At 44.0% G+C, this 26667-nt stretch overlaps 1 protein-coding gene across 4 annotated transcripts in view; it reads left to right on the plus strand.

Annotated features, from left to right (window-relative positions):
- The window catches only part of ankrd11 (ankyrin repeat domain 11), a 166189-nt gene that overhangs the window by 35311 nt on the left and 104211 nt on the right, over positions 1–26667 (plus strand). For 3 of the 4 annotated variants that reach the window (XM_033035670.1, XM_033035669.1, XM_033035672.1), the window contains one exon: positions 5213–5284. The exons of the other annotated variant lie outside the window; for it this stretch is intronic. The gene's annotated coding sequence lies outside the window, so the exon portion shown is untranslated. The remainder of the gene's footprint in view (positions 1–5212; positions 5285–26667) is intronic. 4 annotated transcript variants of the gene reach the window in all.

A 26667-nucleotide genomic window follows, 5' to 3' on the forward strand; every position in this document is an offset into this window, starting at 1 on the left:
TTAGGTGACCAACATCTCAGACGGAGTCACTAAGATTTTCAGTATTTGTAGATGTTCCTGGCTGAATTTGTAGGTGTTCCGAGATGATTCTGCAAAGTGCCTTTGGGATAGCAGCTCCTGTCAGCATGATGTGTTTCTGGATGTTAACTGAAATACCCATTGTATTCAGTGTATAGGGAAAATATTAGGGAAAACATTACAGGTCCTTCAGAGCTTACGAATGCCTGACTTATGTACAGCCTATGTATGAATGAGAGGTTGGGAGGCCGATAGAGTGAATTTGCTGTCCTTTGTGGGGCTGCAGACATCTGCCTTACGGAATCTTTCATTCTGAGAGGTTGCGTTAAAATGCCCTGGTCTAACTACTTGTTGCCCTTGGTCGGCCTATGTTTTTATTTAAGTATATTGGTGAATGTCTGCGTTTCCAATGTTAATGGTTTGGGATATGAACAGACGTCAGAAACAGAACCTTGTCATATTTGGGGAGGATTTATGTTAGCATTATTTCTTGACTTTGGTGCAATTTTGCAATGTTCATTTGTCTGCCTGTTATACAGGGTTACAGGGTTTCCTTTATTGTCATTCAGACCGAAGTCTGAACGAAATTTTCAATATAATTTTCAATGGGGAATTTAACCATTTCTGTTTGCTATCTAATTACCTTTGCTGGTAAGAATTGAGAGCAACTGTGCTGATATCAGTATTTGCCCACATGTCCAGTTTTTGCAAGGAACTGTTGAAGTGAAGTGCTGTGTGAAGGTGGAGTGTGAGTCTTGGCTCAAGAGTTTTTGGTGATGAGGTTGAGGCTAAGTGAGGCAGATGGCTAGTGGTCAGAGGTGACAGTACTGATGGTTTGTCCAGTGAGGCTAAACGATGGGGCTGAGAGACAAGAAAGGGATGGTCACTCTGTTGGGAGTGTACTAAGGGCCCCCAAATAGTCAACAGGAATTAGAAGGGCAAACATGCCAGGAGATTGCATGCAGATGCAGGACTAATACATTTGTCGAAGTAGGGGATTTTAACTTTAAATTCTAAATTGGGGCAAGGCGGACTTTGAAGGTATTAGACAGGAACTTACTCACGTTGATTGAAGCAGATCGTTTGAAGGAAAAGGAACATCAGGAAAGTGGGATGTTTATAAGTACATAAGGGGGAAAAAAGGGTAACCAGCAAGAGAATGGTACTGCTCAGGAATCAGTTCTGTGGAGTCGCAGGAGATGGGCAAGGTTCTCGGTGAGTATTTTTCCTCTGATTTTACTGTGGAGAAAGATCTGAAGACTGGGGAACTTGGGGCAGTCAATGGAAGTGCCTTGAAGGCAGTCAGTATTACAGTCGAGGAGGTGCTGAGGGTCCTGACGTGCGTGAAGATAGACAAATCTCCCGGGCTTGATCAGATATATCCGAGGACATTGTGGAAAGCAAGAGAGGAAATTGCAAGTGCCTTCTGAGATTTATGAGTAGTCGTTAAATACCGGTGAGGTGCCAGGATATTGTTGGGTGTGCCCCTATTTATAGCAATGTCACAACATTTTGAGATTTTAAAAATCAAGTCTGCAATTTATTCCTTCAGATAAAGCATAAAAAGACACCTGATTCACTTTCATATCTTCAGTATTAAAAAGGTTATGGCCATTTTCATACTCTGAAATTAGCATCTTGTTCCCTATTGCTTTTCCATTGACTTAACACAAAAGCTGTGATCGAGGACAGTCAAAAGCCCATAACTTTCTTAAAAATTAAGAGAACTGAATACAATTTTCAGTTATTAGAGATTGAAGCATTCTGAAACAAATATAAAACATCTTACTTGGATGACCTGAAATTAAAGCATATAATTACCTAATTGTAGCTAATTACAAAATTGACCGTTGTGAAGGAAATAGTAAGAAACACCCAGACTGCCTTGAAAATTCAAAAATGTGGTATTCTCAAGATCAGAACTTTAATATTATTGTATTATATGCTGTAAGTCCGTAACAGATAGGTAAATAAATTACAATTTCTAGCAATAGACCAAGTCTTTATGGAGAAGATCAGTTGCTAGCATTGGCATATCATAATCAGTAGCATCATCATACTCCTCAGATTGTAACCAATAAGCAACTCTGTACACCTTGTTTTTCCTCGACTTTTCAATTTTAGCATTGTAACCTACGTTTTTGCTCTTCAAACCACGCATGACATGCCTTTCTGCCCACTACTTTCCCATTAACAATGTCCTGTAGATTCAATTTCTTAAGAAAAGGATATATTTTTAAAATAGCCTAAGTATCCAAATAACAAACTAATCCCATTCACACAAGAATTCACAATATAATATGATTTTTAAATCTCACTGTCATTAATGTATATGCCAGATGGAAGGAATTTAATGTTTAATTCCCATAAATTAATCCAGAAACATCCTCCCAAAATATAATCAAAATTATTGATTTTTGCACAATACATGTGACTCAAACTGGTGTGAATATTTAGTTTAAAAATAATGATCATGGAGAGAGAATAACACAATTTAGATGACTTATGACATTGTCCAAAAAAAATGGGCATTTTAATCACCTGGCTTCTGGAACGCAATCGATTGGAATGTTTGCATTTGCAGTGAATTTGAACTCCATATCGGCAGGAAAAACACTGCCGGTTCTTATGGAGCCCAAACAACATTTTCGCGACATAAAATTAGATTAAAGCCATCCCATGAAGCAAGATTATATGTTTTGTCCCGTTCTTGCGATCTATCACGTTGAGGGCGTTAGAAGTTGCCTTTTATTTTAATCTAATTATTAAATTGTCTAGCGATTATTTAAAACGAAACAAACGGGAACGGAAGTCCTATCGATTTTTCTTCAGCAGCTAGCAGCCCGAGGAAATCCCTCTCCGACAGGCAGTACAAAACTGGATTTTAATTCCCCCCCCCCCCCCCCCAAAGGGGCCAAAGTTGCGCACACAGCCAGTGGCAGAATGACAGCGCAGCTGACGGTAAGTTTTGCAACGTCGCTACTATTTAAGAAGTGCTGCAGGGAAAGCCTGATGGGCCTGTCCCACTTACGCGACTTCTTCGGCGACTGCGGCACCTGTTATAGGCAATTGAAAATCTTGCAAATCCAGCGGCGACCAGAACATGGTACGACTATGGTGCCTGTATGGTAGTCTCCTCAGTCGCCCAAAAAGTCGTGGCGTCTTTCTCGTCGCTGCTGGATTTTCAAAGCTGAAAATTTTCAGTGACCTGCAACGACCTATAATGGGTACCGGCTGAAAAAGTCGTTTAAGTGGGACATGCCCATGAGAACTACAGGCCAATGAGCCTAACATCTGTGGTTGGAAAGTTACTAGAGAGTAGTCTCAGGGATAAGCTATACATGCATTTAGATGGACAAGGGCTGATTAAGGACACTCAGCAGTTTTGTATGTGGAACATTGCCTCATGAATCTGAATTTTTTTGAAGATGTAACCAAAAAGGTTGATGAGGGCAGAGCTGTAAATGTTGTTTATATTAATTTCAGCAAGGCATTTGAAACGGTTCTGCATGGTAGACTGCTCTGAAAATTTAGATTGCACAGGATCCAAGGAGAGATAGCTGACTGGATGGAAAGCTGGCGCATGGAAAGAAGCAAAGGGTGATGGTAAAAGGTTGCTTTTCAGACTGATAGCCTATGACTAGTGGTGTACCTCGGTGTTCAACACTGGACCCATTGGTGCTTGTCTTCTGTACTATAATTTGGATGAGAACCTACAAGGCAAATGACACAAACATGAGTGGTACTGTGGTTAGTGCAGATGGTTATCAAAAATTGCAGCAGGATCTTCATCCGTTGGGCTGAACAATGTTTAATGGAATTTAATACCGAGAAATGCGAGGTGTTGCATTTTGGAAAGTCCAACAAAGGCAGGACCTACATAATAAAGGGCATGGTTCATGAGAGCGTTGTAGAGCAATCAGATCTAGGAGTGCAGGTACATAATTCCTTGAAAGTAGCATCACAAAAGACTTTTGGCACATTGGCCTTCATCAGTCAGTATTAAGTGTAGAACTTGAGAGGTAATAGGACAGTTGTATAAAGACATTGATGAGACTACATTTAGAGTATTGTGTGCAGTTTTGGTCGCCATGTTATTGGAAAGATGTTGTGTAGCTGGAAAGGTCACAGAGAAGATTTACGAGGATGTTGCCAGGACTTGAGAGCCTGAGGTATAGGAAGAGGTAGAGCAGACTTGAACTTTATAGAACCCGAAGGGTAACCTTCTTTACACACTTGGTGGTAGGTGCATGGAATTACCTGCCAGAGGAGGTAGTTGAGGCAGGTATTATCATATGTTTAAGAGGCATTTTAGGTACCTGGATAGGATAGGTTTAGAGGGTTATGGGCTAAGCGTAGGCAGGTGGGCCCAGTGTAGATTGGACATGTTGGTCAATGCGTGCAAGTTGTGCCGAACGGCTTGTTTCCACGTTGTAAGACTAATCGTACGTATTAGAAGCTGATTTTATTGTTGAGGAATCCAATTTAGCAAAGAAAACCATTTGAAAAGTAAAAGGGTTTCAAGGTCAGTTTATTGTCACATGTACCGATTAAGGTACAGTGAAATTCGAATTCCCATTCGAACTTGACATCGAGAAGAAATGTTAAGGGCCTGTCCCACTTTCACGACCTAATTCACAATCATTTTTACTTGTGGACAATTTTCATAATGTTGAAAAAAACGCCCCGACCTACTTGATGCCACGAGTACCTACGACTAACATCGCGACCTACCTATGACCTCCTACGACCTCGTGACGACCATGCTGCGAGTATGAGTCAAGGGCAAACTCGGCAGAGGTCGTGAATTAGGTTGTGAACGTGGGACAGTCCCTTAAGTGTTCAGCCTGTTTGGAAGCTTGTAGAACAAAAGTGTCCACTAAACAGCATCGGTTGTAGAGATTCTTGTAATCCTGAGAGATGGCACACTTTCGACTGTTTTGTAGTTTATTAGATCAAGCTATAACAGTCCATGCTCTCTGAAGATAGTTGAGATAAATTTCTAAAATTCCTTGCTCTGCATGCAATTTTAAGCTTGAACTTGGGTGTACAGATTCTGATTCGCACAAATGGCAATAGTGAATAATGTTTATGTTTTTGAAACTTGCGCTGAGGTGCACACACCATTTCATTTGGTTGGATTTAATAATTTTGCCTTTGCTTCTAATTAATTACGTCCCAAATATCATTTCAGAGCACTGACATCAAAGCTGGTGCATTCCTTTATTGGAACAAATACATGCCTCGGTGGAGAACTATGGATTCAGTAAGTACTATATTTTATTTTTAATATTATGCTAAGCTGTGACCTTCCATAGTTTTCAAGCATATGATTGTACATTCCATGATGTTGATTAGAAACTTGGATGGAAAATCTCCTGGGTTTATTAAAGAAAGATTGGTGCTCCAACTATCTATCTATACATAACTAAAACTCTGATCTTGTTATCTTCCGGTTTGTGCAGTTTTTCTAATTGAGCAAAAATGGTATGTGATAGCGCTACGATATTTCACCAGCTCACTCACCGTTCTCCTGTGCTGCGAGTGCAACAAATCGGTGGCATATTGTAAAAGTTAGTGAAGTTTAAAAAATCCTAAAAAGCATGTGCACAGATCCATCTCCTCTCCTGCCAGTCAGCGGCGTGCGGATTAGTCTCTTCTCCTGTCCCTCCCCGGGACGGTCCGCCCTTCCTTTACTGGAGCTGAGGGACGCTCTGGATGGCTGGTGGAAGTCTCCAACTGGACACAATTTTCGGACGGGCCAGAAGAAGCCCGGCGCAGAGTAGGAGATGTCGTCAATGTCACCAAACGGAAAAAGTCCGATGTGAGTCCCCATCACACCGCCAGCTCCAGCCCTTCCGCTCTGGTCCCCCTGGCTGGCTTCTGCCCCCCTCCCCCACAACCCCCATCCCCCCCCCACTCATTACAAGGACAGGGTCCCCCTTGTCCTCACCTTCCACCCTACCAGCCGTCACATACAACAGATAATCCTCTGACATTTTCGCCACCTCCAACGGGATCCCACCACTGGCCACATCTTCCCATCTCCTCCCCTTTCGGCTTTCCGCAGAGACCGTTCCCTCTGTAACTCCCTGGTCAATTTGTCCCCTCCCACCCAAACCGCCCCCTCATCTGGTACTTTCCCTTGCAACCGCAGGAAATGCTACACTTGTCGCTTTACCTCCCTCCTCGACTCCAACCAAGGACCCAAGCAGTCTTTCCAGGTGAGGCAGAGGTTCACCTGCACCTCCTCCAACCTCATCTATTGCATCCGCTGCTCTAGGTGTCAACTGCTCTACATCAGTGAGACCAAGCGCAGGCTTGGCGATAGCTTTGCCCAACACCTCCGCACAGTCCGCATTAACCAACCCGATCTCCCGGTGGCTTAGCAATTCAACTCCCACTCCCATTCCGAATCCGACCTTTCTGTCCTGGGCCTCCTCCATGGCCAGAGTGAGTCCCACCGCAAATTGGACGAGCAGCACTTCATATTTCGCTTGGGCAGTTTACACCCCAGTGGTATGACATTGACCTACAATTTCTGGGAGCCCTTGTTTTCTCCCGCCTTCCCCTTCCCAGCTCTCCCACAGCTTATTGTCTCCGCCTCTTCCTTTCTTCTTCCCACCCACATCAGTCTGAAAAAGGGTCTCGACCCGAAAGGTCGCCTATTCCTTCGCTCCATAGATGCTGCCTCACCCGCTGAGTTTCTCCAGCATTTTTGTCTACCTTTAATTTTTCTAGCATCTGCACTTCTTTCTAAAAAATTCGTCTCGAGGTAACTTTATCAGAATTCTGTTTCTTTTACATGTCCCGGACACCATTACTGATATCTTCTTATGCTAGATTCCTTTTTCTTCCCTGAATAACAGATTATTTCATTGCAATACTATGGTTCACTCCTCTATGTTTCTGCACCTGGTGATGACTCTCACCTTCATAGAGGCCCCGTTTTGAGCTGCTGGGTCTGTTCCATCTCTCAAATTTAGCATGATTGTAGTGCCATACAATTGGGAAAAAAAAGTTAGTGTTCTCTATTTGAAGGCAGAATTTTGTCTTCACAATGATGAAGTAGTGGTCACTTCTACCAATGCTGTCCTGAACCTTTGTACCTGTGCCAGGTTGATTGGTGAGGGCAAGATCTTAATGGTGAACTTAATGGATGGTGATTTTTTTTTTTTTTAATGTCATTCATAAAATACATGGCAGAACATTAGAATTAATCTTCATTCTTCACTATTGAATTATTCCTGATCATTAACAAGAGTAGGAATTATTTGTTTCGTATTCTGGGGATAAGATTTACATGCATTTGGAGAAACGGGTTGATTAGGGATAGTCGGCATAATTTTGTGTGTGGGAGATCGTGTGACGAATTTGATTCCATTTATTGAAGAAGTAACCAAGAAGATGCTTGAGAGCAGGGCCGTAGATATAGTTTATTTGGATTATCAGTAAAGCCTTTAAGGTTCTGCATGGACTCATGCTCTGGGAGTTTAGATTGCATGGGATCGAGGGAGAGATAAATGGATACTGAATTGGCTTGATGGTAAGAAGCAGAGGGTGATGGTGGAAGCTTATTTATCGGACTGGAGGCCTGTGACTAATGGTGTCAGTGGATCGGTGCTGGGACCATTGCTGTTTGTCTTCTATATCTACAATTTGGATGGGAATATACAAGGCCCAATTGGTAAGTGTGCAGATTACACTCAAATAGGGAGTATCAGAGACAGTGAAGATGGTTATCAAGAATTACTGGGATATTTTTTGATCAGCTGGGCAGGTGGGTCGAGGAATTGTGACTGGAGTTTAACAAATTCAGTCAAGTATGAGGTGTTATATTTTGGGAAATCGAACCGGGGCAGACCATTCGTGGTGAACAGTGGAGCCCTGTTGACCTTTGTCAAGCAGAGGAATCTAGGAGTACAAGTACATATTTCCTTGAAAGTGGTGTCATAGGTAAATAGGTTGGTGAAAAGGGCTTTTGGTTTGTTTTTTCATGTTGGAAAAAAAGGATGGTGCTGGACTATGGCAGCATATTGCAAGTGTTTTGAGCTTAAGTGAAAAGAAAAAGTAGTCCATTTTAATGAATTAGCACTGTTGTGATCTACCGATGGCAAGGGAATCCCCTGCAGCAATGGAAATCCTTACTGCCTGCACAAACGCTGAGTTCAGTTTCTGGAACAGCCACGGAGAGCTCCATTGCGCCAGGAAATGTGGTCATTGGGGTGGCCTCCAAGTAAGAAGGAAACGCAGGAGATTACGAGCTCCCCTCCCCAGAATCTTATGTATAGTCCTAGGGAAATAAGATTGAGGACAAGGGCAAGATTGCATTACCAGAGGGACATGAGAGAATGCTTTTACATTTAATTATTATTGCATGTATCACAATTTAAGGGTGTGCTAGCCGCCACAAGTAAGAATTTAATTGTTATGTCAGTATATATGACAATTAAACACTTGAATTGAGCATAGAAGTTGGGACGTTACATTAGTGGTACAAGACATTGGTGAGGCTGCACTTGGAGTATTGTGTTCGCTATAGGAAAGAGGCCATTAAGCTGGAAAGGGTGCATAGAAGATTATTGAGAATCTTGCCAGAGCTTGAGGACCTGAACTATAGGGAGAGGTTGGGCAGGCTGGGACTTCATTCCTTGGAGCGTAAGAGGTTGAGGGGTAATCTTATAGATGTGTATAAAATCTTAAGGAGAATAGATAGGGTACAGAGGATGTGTAGAATGTTTTCCCTGGGAAGGGGAATCGAGATTTATGGAGAATAGGGCAAAAATGTAATAGGAACATGAGGGGCAACTTTTTCACACACAAGCTGGTGGACATATGGAACAAGCTACCAGAGGAGGTGGTTGAACTGGGCACTATCATGTCATTTAAAATACATTTGGATAGGAAAGGATTGAGGCCAAATGTGAGAAAATTGAATTAGCTTAGATGGGGCATCTTGGTCAGCATGGATGAATTGGGCCATAGAGCCTGTTTCTGCATTGTATGATTCTAAGCATTAATTTAAATTATACTTTGCGTAGAACTTAAAACAGTGGCACAGCTCAAAGCCATTGACCTTGGGTCTGTCTGTGTGGACTGTGCACGTTTCCCTGTATCCTGCGTTTTCACGAGGTTCTTTCACAAGCAGCAAGTGTTGGCTGCTCCGTCTGTACACGGCACCATCGACGTTGACACGGTAGGAGCGGGTTCCTTAGACGGGCCGACAACGAAACCTAGACGGAATGTCCCACAGCAGTCTGCAAACGGACGACGTGGCCCTGCAATAGCGGTTTCAGCGGTTTGCTGGACTTGTCATAGGATCGTTTCTGGATGTTGTGTTTCTCCTGGATGCGCTTCTGGACCGCGGCTGGCTTAAACACCTGTGGCACCAGCTTCCGCTGGGCAAATTGGTATCATAGGTTGTGTTGTCCTCGACATCAGACATTAGGCTGATGAGCCTAGGACCCCGTCTCTGGAGATGTTTCTGAGGTTTAAAAGGTCCAGATACACATCTGACTTGGCAAGGTGGGAGCGTTCCATTAGTTGTTTTGCGCTCCTTACGGCCCGTTCAGCGAGCCCGTTACTTTGAGGGTATTCAGGGCTGCTTGTGACATGGTGGAAGTTCCATTGGTTGGCAAAGTGTTTGAATGCGTGACTGGTAAATTGTCTTCCGTTGTCAGTTTGCAGGCGGACTGGTGCGCCGAATGTGGAAAAGTGTCTCTGTAGCTTTTGAATGACCATTTCAGATGTGATGGTGGGCAGTAAATCGAGTTTGAACCAGTTAGAGTAGGAGTCAACTAGGACTAGGTAGTGTTTACCGTGCCATTCGAAAATGTCTGCTGCCAGCGACGTCCAAGTGGGGGTTGTTGTAGCAGAGGCTGCTTCTGTTGCTGTGGTGCCAAACTGTTGCAGATGGGACAGGAAGCTGTTCTGTCCCGTATGTAGTTGGCCATAGCGGGCCAGTAGAACGTGCTCTGTGTGTGGGCCAATGTGGCATCGGTCCCTGGGTGACCGTTGTGTGCCTCTTTGTAGTATTCATCTTGTAAGGATGAAGGAATCACGACTTTGTGACCTTTAACTATGACACCGTCCTGTATTACCAACTCATCGCGGACTAGGAAGAACGGCTGCACCTCCAGTGGTGGTGCTGAATTGTCTGTCTGCGATAAAAAGCCGGCGCAGCTCATCGTCGATTCTGACATCGGGGAACGATGAAGGCGTTAGTTCGAATCCCACTTCTGACACCATGTAAATTATTATGTTACACAGGTCTGGAGTTTAAAGTCATCTTTAATTGTAACACATAGTATAGCGGTACAGCAGGTTGTTAGTTGTAATTCATCACTACCGCTTCCAAGACTACTTAATGTAGGAAGTGGGTGTTAATATAAAGCATACAGTAAGGTGGGGTTAGTGATGCTACTCTACTATCAGACTGGGGTTAGTGATGCTACTCTACTACCAGAGTGGTGAATCTGTGGAATTCTCTGCCACAGAAGGTAGTTGAGGCCAGTTCATTGGCTATATTTAAGAGTGAGTTAGATGTGGCCCTTGTGGCTAAAGGGATCAGGGGGTATGGAGAGAAGGCAGGGATTGGATACTGAGTTGGATGATCAGCCATGATCATATTGAATGGCGGTGCCGGCTCGAAGGGCCGAATGGCCTACTCCTGCATCTATTGTCTATGTTTCTATGTTTACTATGATTGGTTCACATGCAATAACCAATCTACAATTGCTACAACATTAATAACAGAAAAAAAAAAAGACAGTTCACCTGTCTTTGATCTTAGCATGACATTTTGATTAGAGTCATTCACACGCAGAAACAGGCCTTTCAGCCGTCCATGGCCGTCCATGCCAACCCAAACCGTCACCTATTCCTTTTCTCCGGAGATGCTGCCTGACTTGCTGATTTACTTCAGTATTTTGTCTACCTTCAGTGTAAACCAGCATATGGAGTTCCTTCATACAAAATATCAAAATGATAATGGGTCAAAAGAAAATATTATTAGAGGCCTCTGTGGGCCTCTGTGGTGCACAAGAAAGATCTCTATTCCTCTTGATTAATTATCAATAAATAAGGAACAGCAATAATTATTAATTAAGGAACTGAACTATATGGAATTTGAGGGAGAACCCGGTCAGGAGCTTATCCACTTTTAAATTGCATGAAAGATATGGTATAAAGCGGTGGATGTGGATCTCAAATGGTGTAAAGTTAAGTAGTTCGGAGGCACATGGTCAGATTCGTTCCAAGGTTAAAGAATTTACACCAAGTCACATTGCTATTTTCCTTGATGTTGCAATTGAAGCTCAATTTTTGCTACCTGACATCTTGCTGATATTTTTTGTACAATAATGTGTGTTAGAGGCAAAATGGATGCAGACTTAATTGTTAAGCAGTTGGTGTCAACAATTCTGACATGGTGACAACATAAACATGAAAGACACCTGAAAGCCCAACCTATTCATGATGTCATTTGACAGAATTCAGGACAAGAGAGTATGGTTCTAAGCTTGTTCTTGAAAGTTGAAGATAAGGAGGTGATAACATTTTCTAGTAAGTCAGTAGCTTTAACAGTCTACAATGTTTGTGAATATATGATTCTGACATTTACTTGAAATATTTTTGGTACTGTCTTATAGAACATACAACAGTACAGCAGAGGGGACCCTTGAAAACACAATCCCTGTGATAAACGATGATAGTTTACACTAATCTCAAATGTTTGCACAAGGTCTTTATCCCTCCATCCCGTACCAGTGTGTGTGCTTGCCAGGGTCCCTTTCTGAAGCCCCTGTCCCACTTACGCTCGCGTCTTCATGCGACCGCACAGCCGTCTGGAGCGCGTGACGTCATTTGAAGATGGACACAAAATGCTGGAGTAACTCAGTGGGACCGGCAGCATCTCTGGAGTGAAGGAATGGGTGATGTTTCGGGTCAAGACTCTTCTTCAGTCTGAAAGACTGAATTAAGGTTAGGTCGGTGGATATTAGGGCAGGTGGATTGTGGCTTTTAAGAGGCTTTTGGGTAGGCACATGCATATGCATGGAATAGAGGGACAGATCGTGCGGACAGATGCGACTGGTTTATCATGTTTGGCAATGACATCATGAGCCGAAAGCTCCTGCACTGTACTAACCCTCTATGAGGTAATTATTGACTACCACTGAGGCATGAATGCCACTTGTCTGAATGTTAAGTAGGTTTTGCTGCATGCAGGCATGGTTGCTTCTTATGACGAGTTAGAAATTGAATTAAACATAACGTAATCTTCAGCAAACGTCCTTACTTCTGATCTTGTGGCTGTTTCTTCCCACATCCAAAAGACATCCAGTTGGCTACTGTTCATAGCCCCTCTGTGTGGCAGAAGAAAGTGGACTTGATGGGCATGCAAGGATGAATGTTGCAAAGTTACTGGGGAAAGGGAAGGGCAAAGATGAATGGGACTGGTGTGATTAAGTGAGCTGGCAAAATGTAGGAAAAAGGAATTGCAGATGTTGGTTTATACCAGAGATAGACACACAATGCGCTGGAGTAACATAGCATCATCTTGGGAGAAAATGGAAGATGATGTTTTGGGTCGAGACCCTCCTTCAGACTGATTGTAGGGGAGAGAACCTCCTCCATTAAATGTTGATTAACCAGTTCCACAGTTTGTAATGATCACACCATCCCCAGCCAATAATCGGCCTATCGGAACCACCCTGCCAGAGGTCATTTGTTGCCGGCCCTAATTGATCCTGGTCTTTTCTTGCTTTCAGTCTCTTGCTTTCAGTCTCTGCATTTCTCCAGAGAGGCTGCCCAATCCGCTGAGTAACTCTAGCATTTTGTGCCTATCTTGAGTGAGCTGATATGGGCCCATTGAGCAAAAAAGTCTCCTTCGATACTGTAATGTCAGAATCAGTCTTAAAAGCCTTTGTTAGATTCAAAATGTTGGCCCGCCTAGACCCTTGTAATTAGATCTGAACATCTGAAGATGAGTCCTGAAACAAAACGATACGTATGTCCTCCAGCGTTGTCTGACCCACTGAGTTACACCAACATTTTGTGTTTTGTGAAGATTCCAGCATATACAGTTCCTTGTATCTGCTTCAATTAATTACTGGTTACTTTTGTCACGTACTGAGATACCGTGGAAAACTAATTGTTTTAATTGATCAAAATCTCATTCATAGAAGGCCAACATATCATTGCCTTTTTAGCTGCTTGTTACACATACATATTTGCTTTCATTGAAAAACAGACCCGATATTTTTAATTGTCAAAAAGCCTTGATCTGTCGCCATTTAAATAATATACCATTTTTTCACCATGGTGGTTGACTTTATACTTATCCATATGTATTTTCCTATTCATTCAACTGACAAAAAAATACTTAAATCAATTGGATGTCCACCACAACTCTCAATCCCATTTGAGTTTTGTGTCATTCACATATTTTCAGTTCCCTCATCCAAATTGGTTGGATTATTCAGTGTATGATCAACCTGTGTCAATAAATCTTGGACCATGGTAACATATATGCGTACGTATAGTTGTGAATGTTGTTCATTAAATAACTACAGTATTGATACTCCATATTAAGAGCATTGATTTGCCGTTAAAATGAATTCTGTAATAACGTGTCAACGGCAGCAGTGACAATCGAACACTGCAGTTTTAATGTTTCACGTGTTCACAATTTAATTAATCCATCTTTATGGATTAAAACAAATAATGGGAATTAAAACACATTTGATTGCATTCCGTTATCAAACATAGTCAATGTTCGCTCTGAAGACATTTCCAGGACAATAGGGTCAGGGAGGGGGTTGTGTGTTTATCAGTGCGGGGTGGATAGATGGCGGGTGAGGGTGGGGGGGGGGGGGGGGGGGTGTTAGAAGGCAGTCGGTGCAGAATGGATGGATTGAGGCAGGTGAATTAGTACGTGTTGAGTGGAGTAGGTAAAATTGTGAGGGGAGAGCACGGGGGATGTCAGTGGTGATGAATGGTGGGGGTTCAGTACGGGATGGATGGGGGTAGACAAAAGTGCTGGAGAAACTCAGCGGGTGAGACAGCATCTATGGAGCGAAGGAAATAGGCAATGTTTCGGGTCGAGACTTTTCTTCAGACTGTTCCCCCCCATTCTTCTTGAATGGGAGGATCAGTACAGGATGGATGGGGGGGGGGGGGGGAGGTCAGCGCAGGATGAATTGGGGGAGGGGGGGGGGTCAGTTCAGTGTGGATCGGAGAGTCTGTGCAGGATGAATGGGGGATCACTACTGGATGAATGAGGGGAAGGTGCAGGGTAAATGGAGGATGGGTCAGTACGGGATGAATGCGTGGATCAGTACAGGATGGATGGCGGATCAGTGCAGGATGGATGGAGGAGAAGTGCAGGATGGATGGGAAAGGGGTAAGTACAGGATGATTTGGGGGACCAGTGTAGGAAGGATGGGGGGGGTGGCAGGAGAATCAATGCGAAGTGGATAGGGTGATCAGCGCAGGATGAATAGATTGGGGGGGGGGGGTGATGGGGAGGGGAGCACAGGGGATGTCTGTGAGGACTGAATAGAGGCGGGAATGGGGATCAGTGCGGGATGGAGAGGAGGAGTCCCAGGATAAGGGCGGGCGGGGTGGAGGGGGCGTACGAGAGAGGGAGAGAGAGAGAGAGAAGGGGGGCGAGGTGGGGAGGAAGGAGGGTCAGCGCTCCTCGTACAACATCGCCCCGCTGCCTTGGCCGTTGGGATTTCCGCGCCACCGCCTCCCTCCTCCTCCAGTCAACAGCAAGGTGCGGGGCCGAGCGGTGCAGCTCAAAGATCCTATAGCTATAGTATCTTTGGTGCAGCTGTTTCGGAAGGGTCGGAGCGAATGACGGGTCCTGCACAGTGGCAGCAGCGGCCGCGATAGCGGCTCCATCACCTCCTCCTCCCGCACCTCGCCCGCCCTGATAAGGACCGCCGCTTTCAATACAAACCCTCCCGCAAGCCGAGGCCTCCCCCTCCCTCCCTCCTCTCGGCGTGCGGGAGGGTTTGTATTGAAAGCGCCGTTAACGGATTTGCAAGTGGCGGCCGCTATCAGGGCGGGCGGGGGGGCAGGAGGAGGAGGGGATGGAGCCTGTCATTTGCTCCGACCCTTCCTCACCCCGCACCTAGTATCTTTCCCACGCAACACAGCCGTCAATGCCGACACAAAACGTCGCGTTCCTTTTCTCCAGAGATGCTGCCTGGCCCGCAGAGTTACTCCAGTTTTTTGTGTCTTTCTTCGGTACAAACCAGTATCTGGTTGCTAAGCCGGGCAAAATGACTCGGTGTTTAGGTTGCCCGGCGGCGCTTTGAGTGGTCAGTGGCACCCGGGTAACCGTTAATTTCGAGCCCTGATTTAGTCCTTTGGTCACGAATTGAAGACGGGATCAGAAGATAATAGAGGTATGTTACAATACTTACCTTCAGCGACGCTGCAATTCTGCCACTAGCCGTGTGCGCGATTTTGGCGCCTTTGAGGGGGGGGGGGGGCTAAAATGCGTTTTTTTCCTACCTTGTCCTGGATTATATTTGGTTGGAGTGCAAGCTTTTGCTGAAGAATCGTTCCGACGGGCGTTCTGTGTATTTATTTTAAAAGTTCAGCGCTGGAGTAATTTAAAAATCAGCTTCTAAAGCTGTCAACGCCGACAACAGGGATGGATTTCACGTACGGGACAGGTAAACGAAAGCCGTTTATTTTATGTATAAAAATGCTCCTTAAGATGCCTTTAATTCACATTTTAAGTTGCGAAACGGTGATTTTTTTCCCCCATACGAACCGGCAGTATTTTTCATGCCGATACGGGTTTAAATTCACCGCAACTGCAGCGTTCCAAATGATCGCGTTCCAGAAAAACCCACTCGCGATGATTTAAATGGCCATTAATTTACAGGTATTAAACATTAAATTCCTTCCATTTGGCCTATAAATCCATGACAATGAGATTTTAAAAATATGTTATTGTGAATTCTTGTGTGAATGTTATTTGGACACTTAGGCTATTTAAAAATGTTAATCTATTCTTAAGAAATTGATAGATGTTTAGATCTAGTAATTGAATTTTGTATTAGCTACAATTAGGTAACTAACTAATTATATGCTTTAATTTCAAGTCATCTAAGTAAGATTGTTTCATATTTGTTTCAGAATGCTTCAATCTATAATAACTGAAAATTTCTTTCAGTTCTCTTAATTTTTAAGAAAGTTATGGGCTTTTGACTGTCCTCGATCACAACTTTTTTAATACTGAAGATATGAAAGTGAATTGGGTGTCAAATTAAACTTATTTTTATGCTTTATCTGATGGGATAAATTACAGACTTGATTTTTTAAATCTTAAAATGTTGTAACATCGCTAGATAATCGATACACACCCATGAATCACCACGAGACATTCAATGCCGTCGAAAGATAAATCTTCCAAACACAGTCTCTTGATTAACAGCTTTTTTATTGTAGTAGTAAAAACAGTAAGATATTCATCCAAACTTCTTGTATACAGTGGCTTGCAAAAGTATTCATACCCCTTGAACTTTTCCACATTTTGTCACGTTACAACCACAAACGTAAATGTATTTTATTGGGATTTTATGTGATAGACCAACACAAAGTGGCGCATAATTGTGAAGTGGAAGGAAAATGATACATGGTTTTCAATTTTTTTTACAAATAAAAAACTGAAGCCACTGTAAGTACATTTTAATTCAATTGTGGTCATGTTCGTGCAAGGTTGAAATCTGTGACCTCTCCCCCATGCTTCTTCAAGCTAGACTAACTACTAGGGAGTCTGCGCGAGTATCCCAACCGCAAACACACTACGTAAAAATCCCACCCACAGGCAGATAAAATTTAAAGGTAACGAGTTATAGTTAAAACATACTGAGTTAAGCTATATGGCTACTACTACAACTGGCTCTCTCATCTATTCTGCTACTTTCACCCTCAGTAATTTCATAGATCCAAGTTGTGGTTGTCTAATCGCATCGATATTTTCTTGTATCCTGTTATCACATCCTATATAAGGGAGTCAGAGTCATATGGCAAGGAAAAACACCTTTCGCCCCAACCAGTTTGTGCCGATCAAGATGCCTATCTAAGCTAGTCTCATTTGCTTGCATTTGACCCATATCCCTCTAAACCTTTCCTATCCATGTACTTGCCCAAATGTCTTTTAAATGCGGTAATTGCACCTGCCTCGACTATTTCCATTGACAGCTTGTTCCATATGCCACCACCGTGTGTTCGTGTGTTAAATGGAGACACTTTTTTGAGGGTAATGGAATTTGATAAGAAAGGAAAATAAAGAGAAACCAATTGGTTGACAGATTGCAACGTTTTGTGAGATGGGGAAGAGGACTCGGTGGGAGGAGTTTACCTACCGGAGTTTACTTACCAAGCAGCTGCGGCTCGCCTGCAGTCCGTCTGTCTTTTTTTGTTTTCATTTGTCTTGTTGGACGTATGTTTTAGTTTATTTTTAGTTGTGTATGTGTGGGGGGCGGGGGAAACTTGTTTTAGTCTCTTCCTTTCGGGTGGGGGGGGATGCGACCTTTTCTTTGTCGTGTCTCCGTCTGCGTTGAGGCCTAATCGCGGAGTTGGCGGCCTCCAACTTGAACCGACCTCGAGGCTCCGAAGGCAGAGCCAGGACTCACCATCGCGAGGCTGGCCGACTTCGGGGCTGCGGTGGCGGTCCGACCGGAGCCTCTGAAGCTTCGGCCGCGGGCCCAGTGGACGACAACATCGGGAGCTCGCAGGTCCCAGGTTGGTGACCGATTCTCCGGAGCCGCCGCAACAACAGCTTAGTCCGCTGGACTGAAGGGTGGCAGCTTCGTCCACCCCGGACAGCGGAGTTTGAACCGGCCCGTTCGCGGAGCTCGGATTCGGCCGCGGGACTTGCCATCACCCGGCGGGGTCCCAGCGTCGAAAGCCTGGATCGCCTCAACGCAGAGGGAGAACAAGGAAGGAAGAGACAAGGACTTTAAGACTTTTGCCTTCCATCACAGTGAGGAGGTTCCTGATAGACTCACTGTGGTGGATGTTAAACTGTGTTCAATGTGTGTTCTGTTATTCTCTGTCATGACTGCAAGGTATGTAATTTCGTTCAAACTAACAAGTTTGAATGACAATATAGGATACTTTATACTTTATACTTTTTTTGGTGTTGAGCACATGGAGAGGGAATAAAATTGGGTAATGGAGAGCTGGAGGCGAGGTCTAGGAAGGAAATATGTGTGCTAGAAGTCTTAGGTAGATCAGAAGGGGAGAGAGGGAGAGAGAGAGGGGGGGGGGGGGGGGGGGGGGAGTAGTTGACCTGACAAACGAAGCAACATGTGAGGCTGGGAAAACAGATCTTGGACCCGCAGACTCTCAGCATAGGAGCACCGCAAGGCTGCGTACTTTCCCCTCTCCTTTGCTCTCTCTACACCAACAACTGCACCTCTGTCAAGCCTCTCAATTTTGCGGACGACACAACCCTGATTGGACTGATCCAGGAAGGAGAGGAATCCACCAACACAAAGGAAGTGGCACAGCTAGCGTTCTGGTGCTTTCGTAACAACCTGGAGCTCAATGCTCTTAAGACAGTGGAATTGATAGTAGACTTTAGGAGAGCTCCCTCCCCCCACACCATCAACACCAGTCACATCTATGGAGCCCTTTAAGTTCCTTGGAACCATCATCTCCAAGGACCTTAAATGGGGTGCCACCATTGACTCCACAGTCAAAAAGGCTCTTCAGAGGATGTACCTCCTGCGGCAGCTGAGGAAGCACAATCTGCCACAGGCAATGATGGTCCAATTCCATATGGCCATCGTAGAGTCTGTCCTCGCCTTCTCCATCATGGTCTGGTTTGGCTCAGCCACCAAGCACGACATCCAGAGGTTGCAGCGAATCATTCGATCGACTGAGAAGGTTGTCGGCTGCAACCTTATTTCCCCCCCCCCCCCCCCCCCCCATTGACAAACTCTACACGGCAAGGGCCAGGAAACGAGCGAGTAAGAGTCACTTCCCTCTGGAAGGCAACTCCGGACCGTCAAAGCCGCCACAGCCAGACATAAAAACAGCTTTTTTCCCCGAGCAGTCGCTCTACTCAATAACCAAAAGTCTGTAGCCTCCTTTTGCTCTGGTATTTTATTTAATTCATATGTTTAAATTATAATATTTTATTCTTAATGTTTTATGTTTTATTCTTAATGGTTTACTATATGTCGTGTTGTTACTTGCGAGCGGAGCACCAAGGCAAATTCCTTGTATGGATACATACTTGGCCAATAAACTTATTCATTCGTTCATTCATTCATTCAGCAAATTGGAGAACTGAATGTTCATGTCGAAGATGGACACAAAGTGCTGGAGTAACTCAGTGGGTCAGGCCGCATCTCTGGAGAAAAAGATGTATTGGGTCGAAACCCTTCTACAGACTGCTTTCTGACTATCGCAGCACTTTGTGTCTATCTTCGGTATAAATCAGCATTTGCAGTTCCTTCCTACATGGAATGCTCATGTTGATGATATTAGACTACTGAGGCAAAGGCCAAATGAAGGGACCTGTTCATTTTGGGTGTCAGAGTTTAAATGGAGAAGGGGATTAGGAGGGAGGGATAGATCAGCCATGATTGAATGGCGGAATAGACCTGATGAGCCACAAGGCCATATTCTGCTCCTATCTCTTATGATGATTTCCTCTGCAGCTGCTGCTAAACTTGCTGTTTCTCCAGCAGATTCTTTGTTCCTCCAGTTTCCAGCATCTAGTATTTTATGTCTGCATGAACCAAAGTATTTGTTTAATTGCACTGACATTTCCTTGTTCTGCTTGATAATTCTCCTGTTTCTGACAGTAAGGGACACGCATTCTTTCAGTTTTCTTTTTACATGAAGTTTTTATAGTCCTGTTTTTATGTTCTGCGAAAGTTTACTCTTGTATTCTATTTTCGCTCTGAATTAATTTCTGTCTTTTTTTGTCTATTTTTGACTGAATTCTAAACAACGCCCAGTTATCAGACTTGCTACTTTTACTGGAATCTTTGAGTCTTTTTGAAATCAAATACTCTCCTTTACTCTGCTAGCCATAGTTGTCTTTATTTCCTCTGTGTTGTGCCAGGAAGGTTTGTGAAACTATGACAGTTCCTGAATTAATTCCTTAAACTTTGGACCCATGGTATTGACTTTATAAAGCTGCAAACTTAATTTAGTGATGAAAACATTGCAATAGATCTTGGAGATTGAATTGATAAAATTTTACATATTGGTTCACATTTATGTCTGTGTTAGGTAATTTGCATTGTATGGGACTTTAAAAAAAAAATAATATTCAGACGTATGTCATTCTGATTAAATATTTACTCACTGTTGTGGCTAATTGATTCATCCCTTTTTGCTTCTGTTCAGTTTTTTCAAATGAAAGGAACTTCTCTATTGCCTTTGACTTTTTTGTTACTTGCACTTTTTAATAATTTGTACATTCTATTTTGAACTTTCTAATCCCATGATCACTTCTTTTTCTTTTTTATTAAAGGAGGGGCACCATATTATTATTTATCATTCCATTAAATGAAATTCCACTTCATTGGACTTTTGTTAGGTTAAATTTGGAATATTGTATGCAGTTCTGCTCGCCCTATTATAAAAAGGATGTTGAGGCTTTGGAAAGGGTGCATGGGAGGTTTACCAGAGGTTGGGGATATTAGTTACAGGGAGAGTTTGGACAGACTTGACTTGTTTTCTCAGGAAATCCAATCCAATCCAATCCAACTTTATTTGTTAAGCACTTTAAAACAACCAATGTTGACCAAAGTGCTGTACAGAAGAATAAACAAGACATCATAAACAGACAACATAACAGCAAAGTGCTTTACATAAATTAAATAATAAGTTCCATTACAAACGATAGAAAAAGGTTAACATTTTTTTTTTTAAATGCCCTATGTTACGAGGGACCTAATAGGGATAGTATCAAAGCGAAGGATGATGCGTACAAATTAGTCAGAAAAAGCAGCATACCGGAGGACTGGGAGAAATTCAGAGACCAGCAGAGGAGGACAAAGGGCTTAATTAGGAAAGGAAAAATAGATTATGAAAGAAAACTGGCAGGGAACATAAAAACTGACTGCAAAAGTTTTTATAGATATGTGAAAAGAAAGAGATTAGTTAAAACAAATGTAGGTCCCTTGCAGTCAGAAACAGGTGAGTTGATCATGGGGAACAAGGATATGGCGGACCAATTGAATAACTACTTTGGTTCCGTCTTCACTAAGGAAGACATAAATAATCTGCCGGAAACAGCAGGGGACCGCGGGTCAAAGGAGTTGGAGGAATTGAGTGAAATCCAGGTTAGCCGGGAAGTGGTGTTGGGTAAATTAAATGGATTAAAGGCCGATATATCCCCAGGGCCAGATGGGCTACATCCCAGAGTACTTAAGGAAGTAGCTCCAGAAATAGTGGATGCATTAGTAATAATCTTTCAAAACTCTTTAGATTCTGGAGTAGTTCCTGAGGATTGGCGGGTAGCAAACGTAACCCCACTTTTTAAGAAGGGAGGGAGAGAGAAAACGGGGAATTACAGACCAGTTAGTCTAACATCGGTAGTGGGGAAACTGCTAGAGTCAGTTATTAAAGATGGGATAGCAGTACATTTGGAAAGTGGTGAAATCATTGGACAAAGTCAGCATGGATTTACAAAAGGTAAATCATGTCTGACGAATCTTATAGAATTTTTCGAGGATGTAACTAGTAGCGTGGATAGGGGAGAACCAGTGGATGTGGTGTATCTGGACTTCCAGAAGGCTTTCGACAAGGTCCCACATAAGAGATTAGTTTACAAACTTAAAGCACACGGCATTGGGGGTTCAGTATTGATGTGGATAGAGAACTGGCTGGCAAACAGGAAGCAAAGAGTAGGAGTAAACGGGTCCTTTTCACAATGGCAGGCAGTGACTAGTGGGGTACCGCAAGGCTCAGTGCTGGGACCCCAGCTATTTACAATATATATTAATGATCTGGATGAGGGAATTGAAGGCAACATCTCCAAGTTTGCGGATGACACTAAGCTGGGGGGCAGTGTTAGCTGTGAGGAGGATGCTAGGAGACTGCAAGGTGACTTGGATAGGCTGGGTGAGTGGGCAAATGTTTGGCAGATGCAGTATAATGTGGATAAATGTGAGGTTATCCATTTTGGTGGCAAAAACAGGAAAGCAGACTATTATCTAAATGGTGGCCGACTAGGAAAAGGGGAGATGCAGCGAGACCTGGGAGTCATGGTACACCAGTCATTGAAAGTGGGCATGCAGGTGCAGCAGGCAGTGAAGAAAGCGAATGGTATGTTAGCTTTCATAGCAAAAGGATTTGAGTATAGGAGCAGGGAGGTTCTACTGCAGTTGTACAGGGTCTTGGTGAGACCACACCTGGAGTATTGCGTACAGTTTTGGTCTCCAAATCTGAGGAAGGACATTATTGCCATAGAGGGAGTGCAGAGAAGGTTCACCAGACTGATTCCTGGGATGTCAGGACTGTCTTATGAAGAAAGACTGGATAGACTTGGTTTATACTCTCTAGAATTTAGGAGATTGAGAGGGGATCTTATAGAAACTTACAAAATTCTTAAGGGGTTGGACAGGCTAGATGCAGGAAGATTGCTCCCGATGTTGGGGAAGTCCAGGACAAGGGGTCACAGCTTAAGGATAAGGGGGAAATCCTTTAAAACCGAGATGAGAAGAACTTTTTTCACACAGAGAGTGGTGAATCTCTGGAACTCCCTGCCACAAAGGGTAGTCGAGGCCAGTTCATTGGCTATATTTAAGAGGGAGTTAGATGTGGCCCTTGTGGCTAAGGGGATCAGAGGGTATGGAGAGAAGGCAGGTACGGGATACTGAGTTGGATGATCAGCCATGATCATATTGAATGGCGGTGCAGGCTCGAAGGGCCGAATGGCCTACTCCTGCACCTAATTTCTATGTTTCTATGTTTCTATAGAAGTATATAAAATTATGAGAGGCAAAAGTCAAGTCAAGAGTTTTATTGTCATGTGTCCCAGATAGGACAATGAAATTCTTACTTGCTGCAGCACAACAGAATATGTAAACATAATACAAAACAGAAGATAAAAGGTCAGTGTGTCTGTAGAACATATATACACAATAAATAAACAGATATAGTGCAATAGTAATAATAGACTGTTATTATTCAGAGCTTATTTGATGTTGTGTGTAATAGCCTGATGGCTGTTGGGAAGAAGCTGTTCCTGAACCTGGATGTTACAGATTTCAGGCTCCTGTACCTTCTTCCTGATTGCAACGGTGAGATGAGTGTGTGACCAGGATGGTGTGGGTCTTTGATGATGTTGGCTGCCTTTTTGTGGCAGCGACTGCGATAGATCCCTTCGATGGTGGGGAGGTCAGAGCCGGTGATGGACTGGCCAGTGGTCACAACTTTCCGCGGCCTTTTCGGCTCCTGGATGTTCAAGTTCCGTACCAGGCCACGATGTAGCCAGTCAGTATGCTCTCTACTGTGCACCTGTAGAAGTTCGACAGAGCCCACCTTGACAAACCGACTCTCTGTAATCTTCTCGGGAAGTAGAGGCGCTGATGTGCCTTCTTTATAATTGCATCAGTGTGCTGGGACCAGGAAAAATCTTCGGAAATATGCACGCCCAGGAATTTGAAGTTTTTGACCCTTTCCACCATTGTCCTGTTGATATCAACGGGATTGTGGGTCCCTATCCTACCCCTTCCAAAGTCCACAATTAGTTCCTTGGTTTTGCTGATGTTGAGAGCCAGGTTATGCTGGCACCATTTGGTCAATCGGTCGATCTCACTTCTGTACTGTGACTTATCACCATCTGTGATTCGTCCCACAACAGTGGTGTCGTCAGCGAACACAGGAAGAAGCAGCACCACAGTATGGTCGGATTTACCGAAGTGAGGGCGAGGGATAGAGCGAAAGGCATCCTTGATGGCCGTGTAGCAGTGGTCGAAGGTGTTTGGTCCTCTGGTGCTGCAGGAGACATGTTAGTGGAAGTTAGGGAGAGATTTCTTCAGGTCTGCTTTGTTGAAGTCCCCGGCAATGGTGGTAAATGCTTCAGGGTAGGCCGTCTGGTGTTTGTTGACCATGGCGTACAGCTCCCCCAGTGCCAGACGGATGTCAGCCTGGGGTGGGATGTAGACTGCGGTCAGGATGATGGTGGTAAATTCCCCCGGTAGGTAGAAGGGGCGGCACTTCACTGCCAGATGTTCGAGGTGTGGAGAGCAGGTGTTAGATAGGACTGCCATGTCTGAGCACCACGCAGAGATGACCATGAGGCATACGCCCCCTCCTCTCCCTTTCCCAGATGCCAGTGTACGGTCCATGCGATGGATGGAGAAACCTCCAGGCTGGACTGTTGAGTCTGGGGAGCTGGAGGTGAGCCATGTCTCTGTGAAACAGAACACAGAGCATTCCCTCAGCTCCCTTTGGTAAAGCAGCCTTGCCCTTAAGTCCTCCATTTTATTTTCAAGGGACTGTACATTGGGCAGTAGGATGGTAGGGAGAGGGGGTCGAAGTCCCTTGCTCTTCAGTCTGACCTGAAGTCCTGCCTGTCGGCCATGTTTCCGGACACAATGGAGATCTCCCCGTTGTTTCCAGGTACTGTACTTACTGTACCTGCTGTTTCTGCGAAACTGCGCTGGAACGGGGATTCCCTTGCAGACGGCAGCTCCAGCTCTTTTGCGATCAGGGATTCCTTCACAATCAGCAGCTCCAGCTCCGTTGCTCCTGGAAGATCCTGCCCGTCGGCTCCGGAGGTCTCCCCGGTGATTGCAGGTACAGTACCTGTGATCCTCAGCCGGGTCGCGTGTTCTCCAGTGATCGAGGGATCGCTTACAGTAGGGGGCTCCCGCAGCTGCGGGAGATCGCGATATCGCTAGTGCCTTCAAGTGCACTAGCAGTTTGTCAGTTACAACGCTGATTTCTGCTGTTTCTCTGATCCAGGTAAGTTGTATGAAACTATAATTGATTCTCTGCTGTTGAGCTGCTGGCAAAATGTCACCACAGGCAGGCCCCATCTTCATTCTCCACATAGGGTAGAAGGATGGAATTCCCAGGATAGAAACACTGAACACTAAAGGGCGTTGCCTTCAGTTTAATGGTGATGTGTGGGGCAAGTGTTGTTTATACGCAGAGGGTGGTAAGTGCCTGGAATGTGCTGAGCGGGGTGATAGAAACATAGAAACATAGAAATTAGGTGCAGGAGTAGGCCATTCGGCCCTTCGAGCCTGCACCGCCATTCAATATGATCATGGCTGATCATCCAACTCAGTATCCCGTACCTGCCTTCTCTCCATACCCTCTGATCCCCTTAGCCACAAGGGCCACATCTAACTCCCTCTTAAATATAGCCAATGAACTGGCCTCGACTACCCTCTGTGGCAGAGAGTTCCAGAGATTCACCACTCTCTGTGTGAAAAAAGTTCTTCTCATCTCGGTTTTAAAGGATTTCCCCCTTATCCTTAAGCTGTGACCCCTTGTCCTGGACTTCCCCAACATCGGGAGCAATCTTCCTGCATCTAGCCTGTCCAACCCCTTAAGAATTTTGTAAGTTTCTATAAGATCCCCTCTCAATCTCCTAAATTCTAGAGAGTATAAACCAAGTCTATCCAGTCTTTCTTCATAAGACAGTCCTGACATCCCAGGAATCAGTCTGGTGAACCTTCTCTGCACTCCCTCTATGGCAATAATGTCCTTCCTCAGATTTGGAGACCAAAACTGTACGCAATACTCCAGGTGTGGTCTCACCAAGACCCTGTACAACTGCAGTAGAACCTCCCTGCTCCTATACTCAAATCCTTTTGCTATGAAAGCTAACATACCATTCGCTTTCTTCACTGCCTGCTGCACCTGCATGCCCACTTTCAATGACTGGTGTACCATGACACCCAGGTCTCGCTGCATCTCCCCTTTTCCTAGTCGGCCACCATTTAGATAATAGTCTGCTTTCCTGTTTTTGCCACCAAAATGGATAACCTCACATATAGTGATAGTGGAGACAGATACTAATGTGGGATTTAAAAGATTTTTGGATAGGCAAATGGATTTGCAGGGAATGGGGTGGATATGGATTATGTGGATAGGAGTTTGTCTTGACATCATGTACTGTACTGTACTATGATCTGTGGAATAATGGATGGCACAAGAATCGGAGGCATGCATATCAGGATAGAGGAGTCTCTTTTTATTTTGAAAAAAACAAAAGAACAGAAGCAAAATCCCAAAAGTGGTCCAAAAATTACATTTGGACCACTGCAAAAGGCTCATGGATAGTTGGGCTCTGGAGAACTGAAAAAGTTGTAAGCAGGAGCAGAAAATTTCCTGGCTGTCTTGATTCCGATATCAAAAAGTAATGACTGCATTGTTTTATTAGCTTGTTACTTGTTTGGATCTATGATCAATTATCAGATTGTTAACTCCGTTTTGAAAGTTAACTGGTTTCAATTTTGTTTTTCCAAATAATTCCTCTAGTTTTTGACATATTTGTATTCACATATTGTGCTCAATTCTTGTATTGGAGATATTATTTGAAACAAAAGAATTGTGTGGCAGAAAGAAGCTGCAAACGGTTGATGGTTAAGAGTGCTATTTATGGTACAATCTGTAACAAAACTGGATTTTGTGAACAGG

The sequence above is a fragment of the Amblyraja radiata genome, chromosome 17 (genome assembly GCF_010909765.2).
Source record: "Amblyraja radiata isolate CabotCenter1 chromosome 17, sAmbRad1.1.pri, whole genome shotgun sequence".
In the NCBI taxonomy this organism is placed as follows: domain Eukaryota; kingdom Metazoa; phylum Chordata; class Chondrichthyes; order Rajiformes; family Rajidae; genus Amblyraja; species Amblyraja radiata.